We start from the raw sequence: 22,046 nt of genomic DNA on the forward strand, positions 1-22,046 counted from the left end.
GAAGAAATCCTTGAGGCAAGAAAAACTCACCCAGTTATTAAAGAAAAAAAAAACAAAAAGAAGAGTACGGTAGTTGTTAAAAGATTTGTTTTTTTCCAAACAAGAGTTTTATAAGCTCTTGCCAAGATGTAAATAGGAGTGTGAAATCTGGCCAATGCGATCATGGAAAGATGGTGACCGAATTATAGTCACAGCTATAACCAATGAGGAAAAACCAGTCAAGAAATATTCAGGAGGGAGGGGCGGAAGATGGCGGCGTGAGTAGAGCAGCGGAAATCTCCTCCCAAAACAACATATATCTATGAAAATATAACAAAGACAACCCTTCCTAGAATAAAGACCAGAGGACACAGGACAATATCCAGACCACATCCGCACCTGAGAGAACCCAGCGCCTCCCGAAGGGGGTAAGATACAAGCCCCGGCCCCGCGGGAGCCGAGCGCCCCTCCCCCCCAGCTCCCGGAGGGAGAAGAGCAGGCAGAGCGGGAGGGAGACAGAGCCCAGGACTGCCGAACACCCAGCCCCAGCCATCCGGGCCAGAGTGCAGGGCACTCGATACTAGGAAAACAGGGCAGCAAGAACAGTGAGCAGGCACTGGAGGCTGGGCGACAGAGGGCATAAGAAAAGCGCGCGACCATTTTTTTTCTTGGTTTTTTGCTGTTTTGTTTTGGCGAGCGCTTTTTGGAAGTCTTAAAGGGATAGGGACCCCAATACTCGGGAAACAGGGCAGCAAGAACAGTGAGCAGGCACTGGAGGCTGGGCGACAGAGGACATAAGAAAAGCGCGCGACCATTTTTTTTTTTTTTTTGCATTTTTGCTGTTTTGTTTTGGCGAGCGCTTTTTGGAAGTCTTAAAGGGATAGGGACCCCAATACTAGGGAAACAGGGCAGCAAGAACAGTGAGCAGGCACTGGAGGCTGGGCGACAGAGGACATAAGAAAAGCGCGCGACCAATTTTTTTTTGCTTTTTTGCTGTTTTGTTTTTGCGAGCGCTTTTTGGAAGTCTTAAAGGGATAGGGACCCCAATACTAGGGAAACAGGGCAGCAAGAACAGTGAGCGGGCACTGGAGGCTGGGCGACAGAGGACATAAGAAAAGCGCGCGACCATTTTTTTTTTTTTTTTTTTTTTGCTGTTTTGTTTTGGCGAGCGCTTTTTGGAAGTCTTAAAGGGATAGGGACCCCAATACTAGGGAAACAGGGCAGAAAGACCGGTGAGCAGAGGCCTGAGGCTGGCACCGGAGAATAAAGAAAAACGAGCGACCACCCCGTTTTTTTTTTTTTTTTTTTTTTTTAATTAAAAAAATTTTTTTTTCTTATTTTTTCTTTTGTGGTCGTTGTTTTGTTTTGGCGGGTGCTTTTTGGAAGTCTTAAAGGGGCAGGGCGGGTCACTTAATCCAGAGGTAGGGAATCCGGGATCTCTGGGCACCCTAACCCCTGGGCTGCAGGGAGCAGGGAGGCCCCTTACGGAGATAAATAGCCTCCCAGCAGCTCCTGCTCCAACGCGACTCCACCATTTTGGAGTAGCTGCCCGAGCGAGGCCACACCCACAGCAACAGCGGAGATTAACTCCATAGCAGCCAGGCAGGAAGCAGAAACCCTGTCTGCACGCAGCTGCGCAGCACAAGCCACTAGAGGTCGCTGTTCTCCCAGGAGAGGAGGGCCACAAACCAACAAGAAAGGAAGTCCTTCCAGCCGTCACTCGTCCCAGTTCTGCAGACTATTCCTATCATCATGAAAAGGCAAAGCTACAGGCAGACAAAGATCACAGAGACAACACCAGAGAAGGAGACAGACCTAACCAGTCTTCCTGACAAAGAATTCAAAATAAGAATCATAAACATGCTGACAGAGATGCAGAGAAATACGCAAGAGAAATGGGATGAAGTCCGGAAGGAGATCACAGATGCCAGAAAGGAGATCGCAGAAATGAAACAAACTCTGGAAGGGTTTATAAGCAGAACGGTAGAATGCAAGAGGCCATTGATGGAATTGAAATCAGAGAACAGGATCGCATAGAAGCTGACATAGAGAGAGACAAAAGGATCTCCAGGAATGAAACAATGTTAAGAGAACTGTGTGACCAATCCAAAAGGAACAATATCCGTATTATAGGGGTCCCAGAAGAAGAAGAGAGAGGAAAAGAGATGGAAAGTATCTTAGAAGAAATAATTGCTGAAAACTTCCCCACACTGGGGGAGGAAGTAATCGAACAGACCACGGAAATACACAGAACCCCCAACAGAAAGGATCCAAGGAGGACAACACCAAGACACATAATAATTAAAATGGCAAAGATCAAGGACAAGGAAAGAGTGTTAAAGGCAGCTAGAGAGAAAAAGGTCACCTATAAAAGGAAACCCATCAGGCTAACATCAGATTTCTCAACAGAAACTTTACATGCCAGAAGAGAATGGCATGATATATTTAATACAATGAAACAGAAGGGCCTTGAACCAAGGATACTGTATCCAGCACGACTATCATTCAAATATGACGGTGGGATTAAACAATTCCCAGACAAACAAAAGCTGAGGGAATTTGCTTTCCACAAACCACCACTACAGAACATCTTACAGGGACTGCTCTAGATGGGAGCACTCCTAGAAAGAGCACAGCACAAAATACCCAACATATGAAGAATCGAGGAGGAGGAACAAGAAGGGAGAGAAGAAAAGAATCTCCAGACAGTGTATATAACAGCTCAATAAGCGAGCTAAGTTAGGCAGTAAGATACTAAAGAGGCTAACCTTGAACCTTTGGTAACCACGAATTTAAAGCCTGCAATGGCAATAAGTACATATCTTTCAATAGTCACCCTAAATGTTAATGGGTTGAATGCACCAATCAAAAGACACAGAGTAACAGAATGGATAAAAAAGCAAGACCCATCTATATGCTGCTTACAAGAAACTCACCTCAAACCCAAAGACATGTACAGACTAAAAGTCAAGGGATGGAAAAACATATTTCAAGCAAACAACAGTGAGAAGAAAGCAGGGGTTGCAGTACTAATATCAGACAAAATAGACTTCAAAACAAAGAAAGTAACAAGAGATAAAGAAGGACACTACACATAATGATAAAGGGCTCAGTCCAACAAGAGGATATAACCATTCTAAATATATATGCACCCAACACAGGAGCACCAGCATATGTGAAACAAATACTAACAGAACTAAAGGGGGATATAGACTGCAATGCATTCATTCTAGGAGACTTCAACACACCACTCACCCCAAAGGATAGATCCACTGGGCAGAAAATAAGTAAGGACACGGAAGCACTGAACAACACAGTAGAGCAGATGGACCTAATAGACATCTATAGAACTCTACATCCAAAAACAGCAGGATATACATTCTTCTCAAGTGCACATGGAACATTCTCCAGAATAGACCACATACTAGGCCACAAAAAGAGCCTCAGAAAATTCCAAAAGATTGAAATCCTACCAACCAACTTTTCAGACCACAAAGGCATAAAACTAGAAATAAACTGTACAAAGAAAGCAAAGAGGCTCACAAACAAATGGAGGCTTAACAACACGCTCCTAAATAATCAATGGATCAATGACCAAATCAAAATGGAGATCCAGCAATATATGGAAACAAATGACAACAACAACACTAAGCCCCAACTTCTGTGGGACGCAGCAAAAGCAGTCTTAAGAGGAAAGTATATAGCAATCCAAGCATATTTAAAAAAGGAAGAGCAATCCCAAATGAATGGTCTAATGTCACAATTATTGAAATTGGAAAAAGAAGAACAGATGAGGCCTAAAGTCAGCAGAAGGAGGGACATAATAAAGATCAGAGAAGAAATAAATAAAATTGAGAAGAATAAAACAATAGCAAAAATCAATGAAACCAAGAGCTGGTTCTTTGAGAAAATAAACAAAATAGATAAGCCTCTAGCCAGACTTATTAAGAAGAAAAGAGAGTCAACACAAATCAACAGTATCAGAAACGAGAAAGGAAAAATCACGACGGACCCCACAGAAATGCAAAGAATTATTGGAGAATACTATGAAAACCTATATGCTAACAAGCTGGGAAACCTAGGAGAAATGGACAACTTCCTAGAAAAATATAACCTTCCAAGATTGACCCAGGAAGAAACAGAAAATCTAAACAGACCAATTACCAGCAACGAAATTGAAGCGGTAATCAAAAAACTACCAAAGAACAAAACTCCCGGGCCAGATGGATTTACCTCGGAATTTTATCAGACATACAGGGAAGACATAATACCCATTCTCCTTAGAGTTTTCCAAAAAATAGAGGAGGAGGGGATACTCCCAAACTCATTCTATGAAGCTAACATCACCCTAATACCAAAACCAGGCAAAGACCCCACCAAAAAAGAAAACTACAGACCAATATCCCTGATGAACGTAGATGCAAAAATACTCAACAAAATATTAGCAAACCGAATTCAAAAATACATCAAAAGGATCATACACCATGACCAAGTGGGATTCATCCCAGGGATGCAAGGATGGTACAACATTCGAAAGTCCATCAACATCATCCACCACGTCAACAAAAAGAAAGACAAAAACCACATGATCATCTCCATAGATGCTGAAAAAGCATTTGACAAAGTTCAACATCCATTCATGTTAAAAACTCTCAGCAAAATGGGAATAGAGGGCAAGTACCTCAACATAATAAAGGCCATCTATGATAAACCCACAGCCAACATTATATTGAACAGCGAGAAGCTGAAAGCATTTCCTCTGAGATCAGGAACTAGACAGGGATGCCCACTCTCTCCACTGTTATTTAACATAGTACTGGAGGTCCTAGCCACGGCAATCAGACAAAATAAAGAAATACAAGGAATCCAGATTGGTAAAGTAGAAGTTAAACTGTCACTATTTGCAGATGACATGATACTGTACATAAGAAACCCTAAAGACTCCACCCCAAAACTACTAGAACTGATATCGGAATACAGCAAAGTTGCAGGATACAAAATCAACACACAGAAATCTGTGGCTTTCCTGTATACTAACAATGAACCAACAGAAAGAGAAATCAGGAAAACAACTCCATTCACAATTGCATCCAAAAAAAATAAAATACCTAGGAATAAACCTAACCAAAGAAGTGAAAGACTTATACTCTGAAAACTACAAGTCACTCTTAAGAGAAATTAAAGGGGACACTAACAGATGGAAACTCATCCCATGCTCTTGGCTAGGAAGAATTAATATCGTCAAAATGGCCATCCTGCCCAAAGCAATATACAGATTTGATGCAATCCCTATGAAACTACCAGCAACATTCTTCAATGAACTGGAACAAATAATTCAAAAATTCATATGGAAACACAAAAGACCCCGAATAGCCAAAGCAATCCTGAGAAAGAAGAATAAAGTAGGGGGGATCTCACTCCCCAACTTCAAGCTCTACTATAAAGCCATAGTAATCAAGACAATTTGGTACTGGCACAAGAGCAGAGCCACAGACCAATGGAACAGACTAGAGAATCCAGACATTAACCCAGACATATATGGTCAATTAATATTTGATAAAGGAGCCATGGACATACAATGGCGAAATGACAGCCTCTTCAACAGGTGGTGCTGGCAAAACTGGACAGCTACATGTAGGAGAATGAAACTGGACCATTGTCTAACCCCATAAACAAAAGTAAACTCAAAATGGATCAAAGACCTGAATGTAAGCCATGAAACCATTAAACTCTTGGAAGAAAACATAGGCAGAAACCTCTTAGACATAAACATGAGTGACCTCTTCTTGAACATATCTCCCCGGGCAAGGAAAACAACAGCAAAAATGAGTAAGTGGGACTATATTAAGCTGAAAAGCTTCGGAACAGCAAAAGACACCATCAATAGAACAAGAAGGATCCCTACAGTATGGGAGAATATATTTGAAAATGACACATCCGATAAAGGCTTGATGTCCAGAATATATAAAGAGCTCACACGCCTCAACAAATAAAAAACAAATAACCCAATTAAAAAATGGGCAGAGGAACTGAACACACAGTTCTCCAAAAAAGAAATACAGATGGCCAACAGACACATGAAAAGATGCTCCACATCGCTAATTATCAGAGAAATGCAAATTAAAACTACAATGAGGTATCACCTCACACCAGGAAGGATGGCTGCCATCCAAAAGACAAACAACAACAAATGTTGGCGAGGCTGTGGAGAAAGGGGTACCCTCCTACACTGCTGGTGGGAATGTAAGTTAGTTCAACCATTGTGGAAAGCAGTATGGAGGTACATCAAAATGCTCAAAACAGACTTACCATTTGACCCAGGAATTCCACTCCTAGGAATTTACCCTAAGAACGCAGCAATCAAGTTTGAGAAAGACAGATGCACCCCTATGTTTATTGCAGCACTATTTACAATAGCCAAGAATTGGAAGCAACCTAAATGTCCATCGATAGATGAATGGATAAAGAAGATGTGGTACATATACACAATGGAATACTACTCAGCCATAAGAAAAGGGCAAATCCAATCATTTGCAGCAACATGGATGGAGCTGGAGGGTATTATGCTCAGTGAAACAAGCCAAGCGGAGAAAGAGAAATACCAAATGATTTCACTTATCTGTGGAATATAAGAACAAAGGAAAAACTGAAGGAACAAAACAGCAGCAGAATCACAGAACTGAAGAATGGACTAACAGGTACCAAAGGGAAAGGGACTGGGGAGGATGGGTGGGTAGGGAGGGATAAGGGGGGGAGAAGTAGGGGGGTATTAAGATTAACATGCAAGGGGGGGTAGGAGAAAAGGGAGGGCTGTACAACACAGAGAAGGCAAGTAGTGATTCTACAACATTTTGCTATGCTGATGGACAATGACTGTAAAGGGGTTTATAGGGGAGACCTGGTATAGGGGAGAGCCTAGTAAGCATAATATTCGTCATGTAAGTGTAGATTAGTGATACCAAAAACGAAGAAAAAAAAAAAAAGGGCAGTTCCTGTGTGGTAACCTCCAACGAGTTCTACACAAGGGTATAAAGGGCATATAAAAGTGTAGGCAAAAGGTCTGTTTGTGTTTATACAGAGGATCAAAGCCTAATTGGGCTACCCCAAAAATGAACTAAGATACGATATGAAAAAGAACTTCCAACATCAGCACTCTCTGGAAGACTCATGCCAGAAGATGATCATCAAAACCCCAACAAAGATCCACGCACTGCTACAGCTGTAGATGCACTCATCCCACCCGTTCCTGGACTTGCCATGGGAATGAGGAAGGAGATATCTAAACTGGCCTGTGCATACAGTAAAACAACAAATTTGACTGGATCTATACTGTTGGAACTCAACCAAGAATTTGGAGAAGTGCAAATTGTAGCGCTCCAAAGTCTTACAACTACAGACTATTTACTGTTAAAAGAACATATGGCATGTGAACATTCCCCAGGAATGGGTTGTTTTAATTTGTCTGATTTCTCTCAGACTGTTCAAGTTCAGTTGGACAATATCCACCATGTCATAGATAAGTTTTCACAAATGCCTAAGGTGCCTAACTGGTTTTCTTGGTTTCACTGGAGATCGCTGGTAATTACAGATATGCTTTGGTTATGTAACTATACTCCTATTATGTTAATGTGTGTGCGCAATTTAAGTAGTGGCTTAAAACCTATCATGCTGAAGTACTCTACAAGAAGATATGCCAAAGAAATAATCAATCTTCCCATGTTTTCTTCCGCCTGCTACTTCTGTAGTTTTTGTTCTTCCTTCCTAATTACAACCCTTAAATAGAATTCGTGCCTCGTATCAAATTTATCGAGTATCATAATTCTTCCAAGTGGTAAAGATACCTCAAGACAAATGCTGGGCATAGAAGCCACAGGCCATAAATATGCAAAGATGTAAAAAGCTAACCTTTTCAAACAATAAGGCTTCTCTCTCACTTACCAACTTCACATTTCCCTCTATGGCCCCGGAAGATGACTGGTTAGCCAGAGACGGGTAAGATTCCTCAAGGGAGGAACAACCTAAGACAGGCACAGTCGCAGGGGGGCCATCAGGTGAGAAAATGGGGATCAACAGAGGTGAGGCTTAGAACTTCCCCCCGTTCTGAGAGAAATCTTCTGCATACGTGGATGTTTCATTGCCCGTGTCTAGCTTGGATTAACACATAGACTACAGGCACATACCTGATCATCTACATTTGCTCTCTTACAACACTAAACTATGTTTTCTACCTTTATCTTGTATCTACCTACCACTTCAGCATTTTATTAAAAATAATAATAATAAAGTGAGAAATGTAGTATCCACACATAAATCAAGTATAAAAACCAAATGAGTATTCATATTTGAACTGACTGTTTATAGTTCATAATGCATGAGCAAAACTGAAAGTTTCTGTGATGACTGCCCTTGTACTGTTCACTATGTAACTTATTCATTATGTAAGAATTTGTTCTCCATGTAAGAACTTGTTTGTTATGCCTCAGAAGATTGGAGACTGACGAAAATTAGGCTTGGGGTGGATTAATGATTGTGCATTGAGCATTGACTCCCCTATACAGAATTTTATTGTCGTTAACAATCATTTGATCAATAAATATGAGAGATGCCCTCACAAAAAAAAAAAAAAAAAAAAAAAAAAAAGGACAGACTTCCAATGGTAAAATAAATAAGTAACCGGGATGTAATGTATAGCATAAGGAATATAGTCAAGATAATGTAACAGCTTGTTAGGGTGATAGCTGGAACCTCGAATTATGTATATAAATGTTCTACCACTGTGTTGTACACTTGAAACTAATGTAATGTAATACTGTGCGTCAACTACCCTTCAATAAAAAAATAATTATTAAAAAAAAAAAAAAAAAAAAAAAAAGAAATATTCAAAGGAAACCTGGTGTGAAGTTCTCTTTTTTGAAGCTTGAACCAGACAAGATGGGTTTAAAATGCAGCAGGATGGGTTTTTTTCTTGAAATCAGATGCCCATAAAGCCTATAAAACAAATCAGTTGGTCAGAAATACCCATATTTACTGTTTTCAGTAGTTCTTAGGCTTTGTGGTATAGATCACATATAGTTTTTTTAAGCACAACAAATTTCAGTACCTGTAACCAAGGGTTAAGCATCATCAAAATAAATAAAAATAATTAATTAGTGGATATTTATCCCACAAAATAATTTTCCATGAAGCCAAAGTACCAAGTCTGTCTTCTTCATTGTTGTAGTCCCAGCACCTTGCACTGTACCTGACCCAGATACACTTTATTGTTTTTTTGAATGAATTCATTTTTTTAAGTAGTAGCAGTATTTCATGCATTTGATCCCTTCAAGCTTGATTTAGATGTAACTTCTCCAGGAGTGCTAATATTATCCAGAGAAGCCAATGTACAATGAGAGGGAATGCTATGCCCAGAGATGTCTTATCAAGGAGCAGCAAAACCTCTTTTTTCCTGAAGACCTTTTAAGATTAGGACAAGCAACTGTTTATAAAAGCAGAACAGTGGAAGATTTGAACTGTCAAGTAGGATCATGCTTTATAGTATATTCCTGGATAAAAGCAGGGGATAAACAAGAGTGCTTAAGGTCTGCCCCTGATTAAATAGGCCTAAGAGTAAGAGTCTTGAGAACGGCCATTTGGCTGACCATATCCTTTGGATGTTGTTATTATTAGCAGCCTGTAGATTTGAAAACAGCGCTGAATATACTTTGAGATGATCTCTGAGGTGCTTTAAGCTACAGCTGAAAGCCTACCTAGACTTCTTTTCTCTTTGCTTGAACAAGAGCCTGAAAAGGAAGGCTAAGAGGTTTCTAGCAATACCCTTCAGTCCTGTTCTAAAATAACTTGTGTTCTTTACCAAGTTCACCAAGGATATTTTGTTAATTCCCAGGGGCTAATGTGAAAGTCAGTTTTGACTCTCTGTAAACCAACTAAAGTTCCTTTCAGATTCCTTTCCTAGAGCGGTAAACTGAGTTCTTCAAGCTACTATTCATTATTGCAAAAAGATGGAAATTATGTTATATTCTATAATATAATGTGGCATAGAACATTTAAATTTAATGAATCTATATAAAATGCCCGGAAGATTAACAAAGCATACCTAAACATTTTAAGTGCTTATTGTTGGTCTGTGAAAGAACGTTTTCTTTAGTGCCTCAATTTGTGAGCAAATGTTAAGGTAAGCAGGAGATATTTTATACAAACACATTGTTCAATCTTGTTTTCATTTTTATTTGTATGAGAATAATAATCCATTCTATAGCTGACATAGCACCTACATACACATGCATGGTGTAGGTATTTAAATGCATATAAATTAACTAAGTTATACCAAAGTCACAAAACTTATGAGCCTAGTATGAGATTTCCAATAGTATCACTAGCAACAATCTTCAGATTTAAGAAAATTATTTGCTGATTAATTTAATAAATATAATTAAAATACATCTGTTCCTTTTGTTTTAGTACATATTGGAGTGTGTTTATGGCTTTAAGATATATATAATACAACAGAGTTGGAAGTTGCTGGCTACACATAACTTTTCTTTTTAAATAGCTTTATTGAGATAATATTTACTTATCACAAAATTCACACTTCAGTGATATTTAGTATACCCACCTGGTTGTGACACCATCATCACAATCTAATTTTACATTTTTATCACTCCCAAAAAGTACTTAATTAGTGATCACTCTCCATTCTTCACCCCTTCCCTCCACTAGGCAACTGTAGGCAACTACTTACCTGTTTTCTGTCACCATAGATTTATTCTGGACATTTCATATACATGGAATCATATATGCTACCTTTTGTGTCTGGCTTTTATTACTCTGCCTGTTTTCAAGGTTCATCCATGTTGTAGCATCTATCAGTTCTTAAACCTTTTTATGGCTGAATATCACTCTTGTATGGATATACCAGTTTTTTAATCCATTCATCAGTTGATGGACACTTGAGTTGTTTCCCCTGGGAGCTATTACGAATAGTGCTGCTATGAATATTTGTATGTAGGTTTTTGTGTGAACAGATGTTTTCATTTCTTTTCAGATGCTTGGGTCATATAATAACTATTTTTGACTTTTTAACGAACTATTTTCCAGAACGGCTGCATGATTTTACATTCCCACCAGCAGTGTATGAGGTTTCCAATTTCTCCACATCCTCATCAGCACTTGTTATTGCCTGTCTTTTATATTACAGCCATCCTAATGGATGTGAAGTGGTAGCTCATTGTGGATTTTGATTTGCGTTTCTCTAATAACTAATGGTGTTGTGCATCTTTTCAGGTGCATATTGGCTATTTGTATACCTTCATTGAAAAATGTCTATTCATAACTATTTTGCCCATTTTTAAATTGGTTTATCCGTTATTTTATTGTTGAATTGTAAGAACTCTTTATAAATTCTGGATACTAGACCCTTATCAGATGTATGATTTGCAAATATTTTCTCTCATAATGTGGGTGTCTTTCTTTGCACTTTCTTAATGGTGTCCTTTGAAGCACAAAAGGCTTTCTATGTTGATGTTCAACTTATCTATTTTTGATTTTGTTGCTTTTGTAAAACTTTTAAATTTTAATTAAGCCCATTTATCTGTATTTTCTTTTGTTGCATATGCTTTTGGTGTCGTATATGAGAAACTGTTGCCTAACCCAAGATCCTGAAGATTTATTCCTATGTTTTCTTCTTAGAGTTTTATAGTTCTATCTCTTCTATTGAGGTATGATCCCTTTTATTTTTTATGTATGGTGTGAGGTAGGATTCCAACTTCATTTTCCAGTATTTGTCTAGCTATTTGTATATCTCAATTTAATGTCTTGGCACTCTTGTTAAAAATCAATTGACCATAAATGTAAAGATTTATTTCTGGACTCTCAGTTCTATTCCGTAGATCTCTATCGCTATCCTTATGCCAATACCATACTGTCTTGATTACTGTGTCATTGTAGTAAGTGTTGAAATCAGGAAGTGTGAGTCCTCCAACTTTCTTCTTTTTCAAGGTTATTTTGACTATTCTGTGGGCATCACTTTTACATTTCTCAGTGAGGTAATCTAAGGATTTAAAATTTTTGAGATTTAATTGATATAACACATTAGTTTCAGGTATACAACATAATGATTCTATATTTGTATATATAGCAAAATGATCACCACAATAAGTCTTTTAACATCCATCACTATACATAGTTAAAAAGTTTTTTTCCTGCCGATGAGAACTTTTAAGATCTATACTCTTAGCAACTTTATGGTATACAGTATAGTTTTATTATAGTCACCATGCTGTACATTACGTGTCCATGACTTATTCATGACTTATTTTATAAATGGAAATTTGTATTTTCTGATCCCCTTCATCCGTTTTGCCTGTGCCACAGCCATACCCTCGTCTTGCAATCGCCAATCTGTTTTCTGTATTATAGAGCTTGGTGTTCTGTTTTTGTTTTTAGATTTTACATATAAGTGAGATAAAGTGGTATTTGTCTTTCTCAAACTTACTTCATTTAGCGTAATACCTTCAAGGTCTAGCCACATTGTCACAAATGGCAAGATTTCATTATTTTTTATGGTTGAATAAATATTCCATTGTGTATATATATGTATATATATATATATCACACACACTCACTACATTTTCTTAACCATCCACCATCCATCCATGGACACTTAGGTTAATTCCCTATTTTGGCTATTGTAAATAATGCTGTGTAAACATAAGGTTGCATATATCTTTTTATGTTAGTGCTTTGTTTTCTTTGGATAAATACACAGAACAGGAATTGTTGGATCATACAGTAATTTTATTTTTAATTTTTGAGGAACCTCCATACTGTTTTCCATAGTGGCTGTACCAGTTCACATTCCCACTGACAATGCACAAGGGTTCCCTTTTCTCTACATTCTAACAGTTACTTTTTATCTTTTTTGACAATAGCCATTTTAACATGTATGAGGTGAGTTTGGGGATCTTGAGTATATCGTTTTCCCCCAAAAGTGCACAGGTACCAGAGCATTGGTCCATAATCCTTGAACTTGTAAGAATATGTCAAGTTTGATGTATATATTTTGGGATATTCTTTTTTTGGCTCACTGTACCCAATGCCTATACAGGTATTCCCCATTCCAAGGTACTGAATTAGTTGCCAAAGTTTGCTTGATAAACATGGAAACTAAGTGGAAGGGTATAGTGTAATAGTTCACAGCTACAGGCTTTGGGATCAGACAGTTCTAAGTTTGAATCCTATCTCTGCCCCTCAATAATCATGTAACCAGGGCAAGATTTGGGATCCTCTTCATCTGTAATGGGAAGAACAATTCCTTCTTTATAGAATGGTTGTGAAGGTAAAATGAAATACCAAATGTAAACCCTTCACACAGTGCCTTGAACTAGTTAAATTTCAGTAAATGATACCTATTGGATACACTTGTAGAGTTGTTTCATTCAGTGTGGAGAAACTTTCTGTCACAGCACAGGTTTTATGGTGACATGAATCATTATGTCTGCAGATAAAGGGCCTTTTTGGTTTGAAAAGCACTGGGTAGGAATGGAGCTACTTTTACCCCAGAGGTGGGAGACAGGGACCTGGAGAGCTACCACCTGGCTCTGGACAACCCAGTGCCTGATGGAAATGGTGGGCCATTGGTGTTACATTTAGATGTCTTGATAATAATGATTTTGGTTAGTTTAAATTGAAAAGGGTATATTTACTGATTTACCCTCTAAATTCTGGGATTTAGAGCAATCCTTTGCAATAACTTTTCCAGAGTCCATATGTCCAGAAACCTCAGTTACCAAAAATACCACTAAGATTTTAAGAAGTAAGTAAGAGCCTGTCACTTGGTAGTCAAAATAGATGTCACAGCTACTCATGTATTTTGCCCACAGGTGAACCCCACAGAAAATCTTTACCAAAACCTTAGAGTCTAAACTAATACAAGTTTATCTGTGTTTAAGTTCATAGAATAGGTGGGAGAGAAGTTGTTAGAAGGAGAAGTGTTACCAGTAGTGAGGAAGGAGACATTAAAAAAAAAAATAGATGTAAGTTTAAACAGCATTCTAGAAGCCATTTATTATAGGGACAAATAGATCTACATACCTTTGAGGGCATTCCTTGATCATAATAGAATACAGTACATGTTGATAATGATAATGATGCTCCTTAATCACCAAGTGAAGTAATTTTCAAAGGGCTGTATTCAAGAAAACATGAGTTTTCTTGGGGAGAAAGGTTCTGTAGTAGTTAAAAGTTTTAAATGTGTGGTCTATCTTATTCTCCTATGATGACAAATAAGTGAGATGTTATTAGCCTTAAATTCCACTCAACAGGTTGAATTCACAAACTAAAGCCGTATTCAAATAAGTAGTAGCGTAGGCAGCACAGAGATGAACTGTTTTTGTGCATTCTTATCCTAGTATGTGCTTGTTATTAAGTATCCTTGAGGGGAATCGAAGCTGTAATTGTTACTTCTCTCAGCAGCCTTTCCTTCCAGCCCCTTCAATATCTCAGCTACATAGAGTTGTGTTCGTCTACTCTGGAGAGACTTCATGGAGAATATAAAGAATGAAATTACCATGCAACTAACCCCCTGTATACCGCAGCCATTCCATTCTGGTCAGGTATAAACAGGCACAGTGACACTGCTCTATGCTTCATTGTGGAGACTGAAATTCAAGAGATTCCTGTCAACGGTGACTGTTAAATATACCCTACACTGGAATCGAAACTGTATAAACAGTATCAAACAAACATAAGGTAGACTTAAATCAGGTTCTAACATCCCCGTTATTCTGTCACTCTCTCATTCCAACATGGATTTAAAGTTTAATTCGGTATTTAAAGCCAGCTCAGGGCCTCAAAGAGAGACCTATAGAATTTTAGAGCTGAAAAGAAAGACTTCTAGAAAATTTGTCCAGCCTTTTCATTTTACAAAAGGGAAAACCAAAGCCATGGGACCTTGCATGTAGGTCACACAATTAATTAGTGACAGGGCCAGGGAACCCAGGTGTCCGCACGCCTTCGTAGGCCAGTGGTTTTCCAGTACCACTTCTTACTCTAGCCCAGTGTCGCCCTCTTCCTCTTGTTTTTTTTTTTTCCTTTTAGGTTTGTTTTCTCCCTTTACAACTGTGCGATTTAGAACGCGGGTGTGAACACCGGGAAGCAAGGTTTCAGCGCCAGCTCTCCACCACTTGAGGTGCGCGCTCTCTGTAGATCGGGACTTGGGGCTGGTCTTTCCTTAGCCAGGCGCCTTTTCCACGGCAGGTGCCTTAGCACCTGGACTGAATCGCTGCCTTACCGCGGCGGCGCTCTGCTTGCTCCCGACCTTAGCAGCACTAGCGTGTCACCGCGGACGCCGAACGAAAGGAGAACGTGGGTCCGCACCCACGGCCGTTTGAGAAGGGGAGCTCTAGAAACCGTTCTTCGTTCCTCGGCGGACCCGGGCTGGCGGGAAGATGCCCAAAGCGTGGGTGACCTCGGCGCCTGTCAGCTCGCGGCCGGGGCGTGCCTCCCGGGTCTGACGTGGCGGCGAGTCCGCTAGGAGGGGAGAGGCCGCCGCGAGGGTGTGGCCTGACGTGGCGGCCGCGGCAGGGCAGCGAGGGGAGTCCGTGCCACTGCACTGCCCCGCGCTCCGGCCAGAGGGCGCCCGGCCCCAACACTTCCCCGCCTGGGGCCGCCTGCGGCTCCGGGACTAACCGTACCCGCGATTGGGTCGGCGCCGAGGCGGGGCCGTGTTGGAGCAGGGTGACGACCCCGCCTCCCGTCTCCCACTGCCGCAGGTCCAGCCGCACCTTGAGGGAAAGGAAGCGGCGACGAGGACCCTCCCTGCTGGGTCGCCCGTCACGGCAGTAGCCGTGGCGAGAGCTGCAGCGGTCACAGCCAGCGCTCCGAGTCTGGGCCAATCAGCGGCGCGGGTACAAATATGCAAATACGCGCCGTTGCTCCTGGAGAGCCGCTCGCAGGGAATGGTGGGGTCCTGCTGGGGGAGTGAACTGGGCCAATCAGGCGGGTGCGTGGCGGCGCGGGGGAGGCGGAGCCCCTTCACTCCTCCCTCCGCTCCTTTCCGACCCCGCGCTCACAGGGGAGCCTCACCGCACCGCCGGTAAGTTCCGCCGCCGCCGCCGTTGTAGCTCGCGGTTGCCACCCGCCGCCTCAGGCGCGGTGAGGAAGCCCAGGGGGCCCCAAGGGGCCGTCGCTTCCGCCTAACTGTTGGAGAGAGGCGGGAGCGGGTTCTATTATAGGGGTGGTTGCCTGAGGCCGCCCCCGCCCGGCCAGGCGCGCGTGTCAGTCTCGGTCGAGGCGGGGGGCGGCGGGTGCGCCTCAGTCATGGCGAAGCCCGAGAGCCAGCGAGCGGCGGTGAGTACGTGCCGCCGCCGCCGCCACCTTGCCCGGGGGTAGGGGGCGCGCGGGAGGATGGGTCGGGGCAGGTGGGGCCGCGCCGCTGCAGCTAGGGGTGAGGAGCCCGGAGACGGGCGCAGGGAGGCTGGGGAGAGGACGCTCTCCGGAAGTGCGGCCCAGCCAGGCCGCGGCCCGCTCCGCGCCTGTCATGGCTGCGGGCTGCTGCCCTCGCCCCCCAGCCCGCAGACCCTGAGGTCGGGATCCGGCCGCCGCGCCTGTTGCGTCAGATGGTGGTGAGGGCAGGGTGGGCAAGCAGGGTGTGGGTGGGCAAGGTCCCCTCTTCCTCACCCCGCTCGAGTTCGGGCCCTCCCTGTCTGCTCGCTTCCCTCCGGTGGGTCGGGCTTCCCTCCATCCAGCAGCCTCTCCCCGCCCGCCTGCTTTCTAGCCTCCGTGACTCATGACAGGGCGTCCCGCGCGAGCGCTTGGTGTCCCCGAGCCCGGGACGCCCTCGCGCTTTCCCAGGCCTTGCCTCCCGGCTCACCACTGCATAGCCTTTCCTGTGATCCTTTGCCTCAGGGCCTCTCCACGTCTGCAGCGGGTCCCGTACGTACTCCGCTACTACCGCTGCTTCCTTGGGCTCTGGGTGTGGGACGTGATGGGTGGTTCCAGGGCTCCCTTCGCGGACATCCATCCCAAAGCCAAGCATGACCCGGAAAGTCTGGGTGTCTTATGGCCTGTTACAGTCTCCAGCTCACAGTGGTTTTCCTGTGGTCCTTTTTTGGTTTTATTTTGCTTTTTTTTTTTTTTTTTTAAGAAAAATAAAACTGTACAACTAAGAAGACAAATTATTTTTGAAATTGTGACATGAACTGTTAACACAGTACTTTCCTGGAAGTCTGGGATTCGACACTGTTGTGACTTTTATCCACTTACGTAAACTACTAATAACTACCTAAAAATTTCCCCATATTAAATAAAATTTATCTTCATTAATAAAATCACCATCACAACTTAGTTTCCCAGTTTTACATGCTACTTTTGACCATTTCCTTTTATCTAATTTGAAACTCTCCAGTTTACTTAATCAACTGGGATCTGGTACAGAAAAGAGGCTTTATCTTGTGTAATATTACTTTATCTAAACTGCATAATTGCACAGGTACTTTTTAAAAGAAGGACTAGGTCTACAAACACTTCAATGTATAAAAGGTGATCTTAGGGGGGATTCCACCTTGCGGAGGTAGTTATGGGGGGGGAGGGGTGTTTTGCAATGCAAAAGGTGAAGAATGAACATAGTGTTTCTTTTGGATTTACAGAATTTGAATTTAAGTGGGACTTGGTGCTAATAATCAGCGGGGAGCCTTCCATATGACAGATATGATAAATATTTGTAAACATTGTTGCTTCAAGCAAGTTAAATCTGTGTTATAAATCTTGCAAGACTTTTCTCTCTCTTTTATTGCTTTAACACTTCACATTCAATTGTTTTAGTGTAGTACAAAGAATTGGCCTGTCTCAGTCCTTGGAGAGTTTCCTATAAAACGCAGATCATATAATATAGACATGAAATGCTTTGAGGGAAAGAAGTTGCCTTCCAGATTTGGTTGAGGTATCTTTGGCATACTTGAACAGTTTCAGGAGAGTGGGTATTACTCTTAGAATATTATTTTAAATGTTTTATACCTTTTTATAGAGTTAAAAACGAAAACCTTGTGACTGATTAAGTAGGAGAAGGTGTTGTCCCAAGGAAATAGCATTAGGAAAAAAACTGCTGGTGCAACCAGTAAAACGTTTTTGACTGGGAAGTAGTGCTGATTGGAGAGAATCAGGACTGTTACTTTACTACCTGTGTAGCTATAGTCCGGTTTCTTCACTTCTCTGAACTGTAGTTTTCTCCAATTTTACAATTCTGTGATTCTGAGTGTCCCATGAGCTCTGTCCTCTGAAATAACAAAATTTATGCCTGGATTTAAGTGTGAGAGAAGACAGAGGTTTTGAAACAAATAGTGATACAGTTGACCTTCCCTGAAAAGAACATTTTAAAAAATAAATTCAAGTAGGCAGATAGGAATAAAGATAAAGCAGTGTTGTCAGTGGAAAAGGCCATGACAAAGATTAATAATGGAATTTTTGACTTGGAAGAATCTTTAGAAACTTTTAGTTCCAAACACCTTATCTAATATAACAATGTTTTCTACAAGGCATTGTAACTTGCATATACCTCAGCAATTTTCCTATGGAAACGAAGGTAGAATTGAAGGAGTGGCTTAATGTATAAATTTAAGAGGCAGGAACTGAAATATGAAATAGCATTACAAATTTAGAAGTAAAATATATTGAAACTTGTATCAGTAAAATAAAATTTCAGTACATGTGAACATTTTAGATTTTCTAAAGGTTTAGATGTGTTAATTGATATAAATGTAATAAAAGAAAAAGTCACTGAAGTACTCTGACAAAATGAAATCCTAAAGGTTAAAATATAAAGGAAAAATAAATATGACTGAAGTAATAGATCTAGTGGGGAAATTTCATCAGGTATCAGTATAGTGAATAAAGAAAAAGGTAATACGGAAATGAGGCAGAGTAAAACGAATTATGAAAATTTAGAATGGGTCATCGTAAATGTTTGAGATGTCAATTCAGAGGAGATTTATGGACACTGAGGTGATAGAATGATTTTCTTATAACTTTTTAAATGTCTTATAGCTGTTGTGGTTTTAACATAAGTCTAATATGTTCCACCTCTTCCAATTTTACCCGTCTTTGAATACTCAGGTCAAATTCCATCTTGGGAATAAAATCATCAGTGTAGCCCTTAGGGATTTTTCCTTTTGAGATTATAGCATTTTTCGTCTCGCTTACATGACGTGAGATGTTAAACTTCCTGACAGTCTTTTCTATTTTATTGCCTTTAAGTTTGCGGGAATACTTTTGCTCCTACCTTTTAGAAACAGGTGGAAAGCTCATCAAGTGATAACGGGAGACCTAGAGAAGGTGAAGACACTTTGAGGTATAATTTATTTTCTGGACTCCAGGTCATTCACATTCATTAATCAGATTTAGTAAATGACCCCTTTATTAGTCTATTATATTTAATATATATTTATTAAGTGCATATTATTTGATCTTTATTTTTGTAAAATATATAGTCTAATAGTGGAAATGGATAATGAAATGTAAATAAATGTAAAATTACAACGTGATGAATTCAATAAAGGAAGAGAATGGAACTGTAAGAGAGAAATGGGGAGGCCTTTAGACTGTGTGCTCAGGCCTCTCTCAGGTGGTGATATTTAATCCAAACATAAAGAATAAGAAGCTAGACAGGAAAAGGGTTTCCTGGAAGAGAAAAATATGTGTGAAAGTAAGAAAGATGTTGGAAGAAATGAAACTTCAGAGTGGCAGAACCATACTAATAATAGAGGAAAACCGTGCAAGGTGAAGTCAATGATAGGCAGAGAGCATATTCTACAGGGTCCCGCAGAGCATGTTAAAGACTTGGGTTTTACTAAGGATGTTGTAATCATTGAAGATTTTGAAGCACAAGGGTAAGAAGGTTTACATTTTTTAAATCACTTTGAGAATGGATTGAGGAAGAGTAAAAGCCAAGATACTGTACTATTAGCAGTTGTTGAGGTAAGCCATGATGGTAGCGAGGTAACAAGATAGCAGCTAGAGATGGAAAAACACATAATATGTATTTATGAATATCCTAAGTATATAATATAATTTGGTATGCTATATATAGAGAGACCAAGGAGATAGGAATAGCAGGGGAAATGACAACTAACATGATGGATGGAATTTAAAGGAAAGGTGTCAAAAGTGACCTCCAGGTTCCTGGTTTGAGCAACTAGATAGATGGTGGTGAGATTTACTGAGATGAAGATGAGGGGGAGAAAAGGTTTGGCAAGAAACCAAGTTTTGAACACCTTCCCCAGACAGGTGCTTTAGAAGGTAGGGACTGCCTTTATCTGAATGAGTGTGCCTCTGTCAGGTTTTGCTCTGTGTGTGGCACCATACTATGACATATTCATAGTGTGTATTTTAAGAGAGGAAGGAGCAAGCCTCCTGTTTATGTTATGAAAATTGGTTACTTTTGAACAGTACACTTCAGTTTTTGAAAGTCTACTTGTAAATATTAATACAGATTATATTAGATATGAAGGTTGAAAAAAATGTAGTATTAGATGGCTTTAGGTATTATTTGGGTGATAGTGCAGAATGCAAGTCTCATAGTCTTAATATTCTCAAAAAAGTAGCATTCTTTAAAGTTACTAGCTTGTAAGCAGCCTAATGTTAAGTTTATCTTTGTTAATGAGACTTCTGGTGCTTATAAGTAAAAATTACAGCTCCGGTCACTAGCAGCTATTACATACCAAATTTATCTGTAGATGCTGATGTTTGTTATAGTTTGGCATTATTAAGTAAAGTTAACTAAGCAAATATTAAGTTTTTTGTTGCTGTTGTTATGCTTTAAAACTTTTTCGGTCAGTAACTTTAAACTTTGTTATTGATACAAAGATTTGAAATCTGGAAGAAAAAAATTATTTTTCTTTTCCAGTGGTCATTTCAGTTTAGCTTACCTGACTAAGGAGCAGCAGTATAAAGTATATTAAATTTTAATCTATTGGAAATCTATTAAAAAAGACTATGCTTCTTAAAGATAACTGCTAGTATAACATGTTCTTTTATAAGGAAAAACATTTAGGATAATGGTAGGTTTTATGTTTTGCATAAAGGTTGTTTTACTTCAAAATTGTGTCCGTTATCACAGGTTGAATAAATTAAAAGTTTTTTTAATGGAATTAACTGAAATTCAATATATTTTTTTCTCTATATTTTTTTGCAGTGGTTATCTTTAAAGACAATTAAATATTCATTAATTTTTTTCTTCCATTCAAGGAATTGGAGAAGATTACCTATAACAAATCTAGGAATTTAAGATTGTGGATTGGGTGCATGTATTTAGTCAGTTTTAGAGATGAAAAAAGTGAGGTCCAGAGAAAACTGAGTTGCCTGTGGTTTCTAGTACTAAGGAATATTTTATATCGGTTGCATAATTCAGTGAATTCATTTCATATCCAAATATAAGAACAAACTTATTAGGAGTTCTGTTTTGGTGAACATAGTTGAAACTACTACTAGACAGTTAACTAAATCCTTTCAGATAGCATCCAGTAGTTGCTTACCAGTGTCTTTTTGAATAACATATATCCTACATGATGATTCATAAACATTTTTTATTTATGCTTCATCTTGTTCTAGTTAGGTCTTCAAAAAAAGTTTATAAGAGACATTCAGAGAAGTGTATAAATCACAAGTATTTAGTTCTGCGACCTGCTGCAAAGTAAACACATCTGAAACCACCACCCAGGTCAAGGAATGGACTTTAAAGGCTCCCCTCATACTACCTTTCAGTTACCACTCCCTTTTACCATTCCTAGAGGTAACAATTAGACTACTTTCAAAACCATAGAGTAGTTTTGCTTGTTTTGAACTTTACGTGGATGGAATCATATGGTATGTTCTGTTGCTTAATATTATGTCTGAAACAAATCTGCGTTTTTCCATGCAAGAGTAGTTGATTCATAGTCACTGCTGTTGATTCTAATATATGATAGACATGTTTCCAGTTTTGGGATGTTATGGGTAATACGAACATTCCTGTACATGTCTTTTGTACACAGTCCTGTGGAGTATGTATTTCCAGAAGTGGAAAAGCTGGTCATAAGTAT

General features: G+C 40.0%; 1 protein-coding gene and 1 long non-coding RNA gene across 3 annotated transcripts in view; both read left to right on the forward strand.

Annotated features, from left to right (window-relative positions):
• Nucleotides 1–22,046, forward strand: part of LOC130681089 (chromodomain-helicase-DNA-binding protein 9-like) — a 167,230-nt gene that overhangs the window by 59,742 nt on the left and 85,442 nt on the right. The gene's annotated exons all lie outside the window — the stretch shown is intronic.
• Nucleotides 15,945–22,046, forward strand: part of LOC130681090 (uncharacterized) — an 83,254-nt gene continuing 77,152 nt past the window's right edge. For both annotated transcript variants that reach the window (XR_008994150.1, XR_008994151.1), the window contains exon 1: nt 15,945–16,069. This is a non-coding gene — a long non-coding RNA (uncharacterized LOC130681090). The remainder of the gene's footprint in view (nt 16,070–22,046) is intronic.

This window comes from Manis pentadactyla, chromosome 15 (genome assembly GCF_030020395.1).
Source record: "Manis pentadactyla isolate mManPen7 chromosome 15, mManPen7.hap1, whole genome shotgun sequence".
NCBI classification, from domain to species: Eukaryota; Metazoa; Chordata; class Mammalia; order Pholidota; family Manidae; genus Manis; species Manis pentadactyla.